The 4,275-nt window shown below is 47.7% G+C and overlaps 1 protein-coding gene across 4 annotated transcripts in view; it reads right to left on the bottom strand.

Moving 5' to 3' along the window:
* Positions 1–1,826, bottom strand: part of Dcaf8 (DDB1 and CUL4 associated factor 8) — a 58,996-nt gene extending 57,170 nt beyond the window's left edge. The window contains exons 1-2 of one of the 4 annotated variants that reach the window (XM_008840810.3): positions 1,685–1,826; positions 647–712 (exon numbers count right to left, since the gene is read on the bottom strand). The gene's annotated coding sequence lies outside the window, so the exon portion shown is untranslated. Of the gene's footprint in view, positions 1–646; positions 713–1,516 lie in introns of all 4 variants that reach the window. The other 3 variants (XM_008840809.3, XM_029567222.1, XM_008840811.3) reach the window with 3 other exon arrangements.
* Between the last annotated feature and the right edge of the window lie 2,449 nt (positions 1,827–4,275).

The raw sequence follows: 4,275 nt of genomic DNA, 5'->3' as shown, positions 1-4,275 counted from the left end.
TGAGACAGGGTTTCCCTGTAGCCCCAGCTGTCCTGGAACGCACTATGTAGACCAGGCTGGCCTTGAACTCGCAGAGATCTGCCTGGCATGCGCCACCACGCCCGGCCCCAGGAGTTGCCTTTTTAACCAAAAATCTCCCATTATGTCTCGAAAAGCTGAAACTGAAAATACACTGACACCAACTAAATGCAGAATTCCTCATCACACCTAGCTTTTAATCACAAGTGGCTATGTATTCTCCAAATAGCAAGTAAAGTCACTTTTGAGTCTGGGAGAAAAGGCCTGATTTGACAAAAGGCTGAACAAAATTCATGCAAACTAATTCTCAGATTTTAACAATGTAAGAGATATGATCCATACAAAGACAAAACAATGCAAATGAATAAAGAAAAGAGGGAGGCACAGAGTGCTCACTCTACACTTAATGCAAACCATTTGAAGACAGCAATAGCTGAGGGCAGCAGGTCAAAACACAGCCAATTCAATTTGTGAAGCAATTTAGCCAAAGCCAGAGCACAGCGAAGAACAACACCCAAACTTTTGGAAATGGTGGTAAGAATTCTGTGACTTTCGTGGTCAGCACTTGAGCATCAGGGAAGGGTCTGTCTTGAATTTGGGTATTTAAATGCCTTCAATGCCCACTCACCTTTCCTCCTTTAATCACTGAAGTAAGGCCAGGCTGAGCTCCTGAGAAAATAGGTCTGGAGGTTCACTGAAGAATTGAGAAAAAAGTTTACATGGCAAAGTCGTCTCTTGTAAACATAGTAAAAATATTGGTGACGACACTTTAATACCAAAATAAGGTACCTAAATGTGACTACTAAACAAAACCTCTCTCTCTCTCAAAGCCAGGCAAGCTCTCTCCCGGCTCCACCAACCCTAAAGTCATTTATGAGGAAAACCTGAGTCTCTTCAACGTTCAACCAAGCAACCTCTCAACCAAAAGCCGGGGGGGGGGGATATATATACGGGGGAAGGGGGAGAATGTCACAGGTCACAGCTCTAGGACCGGTTTGTTTACAGAGACTCCACCAACAATCATTTGAGTCGGAAATTCAAGCCACCAGACGCTTTCCAACTAGCGAGGAAAGAGTGGGACCGGTCTAAGGTGTCCTAAGGCTGCAGGCTGGGGGGAGGCAAACCAAGCGAACGCGCTCTCAGAGTCCAAGGCCAGACCGCCACAACAGACTCCGAGTTCTCGAACCTCGGCCTTCCGCAAGGTGCTACTCCCGACAACGGGGGATGGGGGAGGGGGCCGCGCTGCGCCGTGGCTGGGGTGAGCGCGGCCGGAGGCGTCTGCAATCTACCGGGAGAAACGAGACCGCACGACCCCGTGAAGTTGGGGGTGGCGCTAGGGGACAGCCCCAGGGCCGACCTGGGGAAAGGACAGTCAGTCCTCCCAACACTGACTCGGAGCAGAGGAAGACGACTAAACCCTGGGAGCTTCGGAAAGGGGTCAGGCCCATCCTGAGGGGAAGCGATCAGGGGACAGGCCGAGCCGGAACGAGACACGGACCGGGTAGGGCAGGGGGGGTGTCCGGCTGGGGCAGTTACAAGCACAGGAGCCGGCGAGGCTCGGCAGCCTGCTTCCGGCCTTGGGTCATCCTTCTGCCAGCGGATGCTCCGACTGTTTCAGGCCCAGCCGCCCCGTCCACTGCCGCCACCAACGCCGCCGCCATCTTACACTGGCCAGCGGCAGCCACCACCGCCGCCTCCGTGCTCTGCGCCTGCGCCTGCGCCGTCACGCTTTCCGGCCGCGTTTGCGACGATGTGCGGGAGAGGACTGAGAAGAGCGGTCGCACGAACTCACGGCTCCCAATCCTCCCCGGTGGACGCACAGGGGGCGGGGCTTAGGGCCAACCGAAAACAGCGAGGGGCGCGTGCGCATTGCCGAACAGCCAAGTTGTTTTCCTAGTGTCCGAGGGCGGGCTTCTCGCCTGGTATTCAAAACACGTGCGATATAGGGCTTCCTAGAGTCATGATGGAAAATAAACTTCATTTCCAAGGCAGCGGCAAGCAGATGACTAGGTAGCCTCCAGTCGTTGCCCCATTTCTTGTTTAAAAAGAAAACAAAAATATTTAAGGTTAAGCTTCAGTTCCCTAAGTGATTTCTTAAGAGGCCTTCTATGAGGTCCACTTTCCTGACAGCACCCAATTATCCCTTTGTTAAAAAAAGACTCCAGGGTCTCGGGATGTGACTCTGTGGTAGAATGTTTCCTAAGCGAGCTCAGATTTGATTCCCAGGCCCAGGGGAAAAGAAGGCTCAGAGACCGGAGATGCAGCTAAACTGCTCAAGAAGAGTTGGGTGACATTGGATGACTTTTTTTTTTTTTTTTTAAAGTTAGCCTACACACAGATTTGGAGGCTGAGGCAGAAAGATCTCCACAAGTTTGGAGGCCAACCTGGACTACCTAGTTCTGGGCAAGCCTGGGCTAGAGAGTGAGGCTCTATCACATAGCCCACAAAACCATAAAATGATAGGTTTCATTACAGCATTTTCATACATGTATATCATTATACTTTGTTCTTATTGCCCCCCCACCCCCACTGCCCTTCCCCTTCTTATCTTCCTCTAATTAGATCCTTTCACTTTAATGCCACATGTATTCTATTATCTTTTCTTATGCCCTTTCCCACTCCCTTTATATCTCTTCCTCACCTCTCAGTCTCTTTTGTCATATATGAATATATGTGTATGTTATATGTATACACATAAAATTTTCTTTTTTGGTCTTTTTGAGACAGGGTCTCCCTGTAGCCCCAGCTGTCCTGGAACTCACTATGTGGACCAGGCTGGACTCAGAGCTCTGCCTGCCTCTGCCTCCCAAGTGCTGGGATTAAAGGCGTGCGCAACCATGCCCAGCTATACACATAAATTTAAATGTAGATTCTGCTTATGAGAAAGCATGTGACAGTTGTCTTTCTGAGTGTGGTTTATGTTGCGTTAAGCAACATAATAATCCATTTCCTGCAAATTCCATTATTTTATTCTTCATAGCTGAATAAAATTCCATTGTGCTCTGTCAGTTCAAGGCCAGTCTGATCTATATAGCAAGTTTCACATCAGCCAAGGCTACATAGTGAGACTCTGTCTCAAAAACAAAAGTTCTGGGGCTGGAGAGATAGCTCAGTGGTTAAGAGAATTGACTGCTCTTGCAGAAGACCTGAGTTCAGTCCCAGCATCCATGGGGCTGCTAACAACCAGCCGTAACTCCAGTTCCAGGGGATCTGATGTCCTCTTCTGGTCCCAGAGGGTACTGCATGACATGGGTGTACTTAACATACATGCAAGCAATACATTCATATACATAAAGTAGAAATAAAGTTCTATTGTGAATATATACTATATTTTCTTTACTCATTCATCAGTTGATGGTCATCTAGGTTTGTTCCATAACTTAGCTGTCATGAAAAATGCATCATTAAATATGGATATGCAAAGAATCTCTGTGGTCTGCATGTATTAAGTGCACAATGTACATGCAATGTCCATGGAGGTCAGAAGAGGGTGTTGGGTCCCCTGGAACTGAGTTACTAGTGGTTGTTAGCCACCATATGGGTGCTGAGAACCAACCCAGGTTCTCTGTAAGAGCAGCCAGTGCTGTTAATTGCTGAGCCATCTCTCCAGCCCCTCTCCCCTTTTTAAAATATTTTTTATATGTGTAGGAATGTTTAGCCTGTATGTATGTAAGCACCCCATGTGGCGGCCAGAAGAGGGGCTTGGAACCCCTGGTACTGGAGTTACAGGTGGTTGTTAGCATGTGAGCTTTAGGACTGAACCCAGGTCCTCTGCAAGAGCAGCCAGTACTCTTTAACCTGTAGCCATCTCTACAGCCCCCCCATTTTTTTTTCCTTTTCACTTTTTTTTTTCTGAGACAAGATCTTAAGTAGCCCAGGCTGGCATCAAATTCATAAATTCACTTCTGTAACTCCTGCCTCCACTTCCTAAGTGCTGGAATTACAAACATGAACCATCATGTTTGATTTTATTCATCACTGGTACTCATACCCAGGGCTTCTTGTTTGTTAGGCAAGCACTCTACCAACTGAACTATATCCCTAGCCACATACTGCTATCATTCAATTCCAAGTCATATATTGCTTAATTACTTGCTGCAACAGACATTTAGCTGGTGTGATGATTAATACTGACAACTTCAAAGGATGCAGAATTAGTTGACAAGCCACTAGGTGTGCCTGTGAGGGATTATTGGCATTTGGTTAACTGAGTGGGAAGATCTACAGTAACTGTGGGTGGCATCATTCCATGGGCTA

This window comes from Nannospalax galili, unplaced genomic scaffold (assembly GCF_000622305.1).
Source record: "Nannospalax galili isolate Female #2095 unplaced genomic scaffold, S.galili_v1.0 scaffold579, whole genome shotgun sequence".
In the NCBI taxonomy this organism is placed as follows: Eukaryota; Metazoa; Chordata; class Mammalia; order Rodentia; family Spalacidae; genus Nannospalax; species Nannospalax galili.
This window is presented reverse-complemented; position numbering and strand designations above follow the sequence as displayed.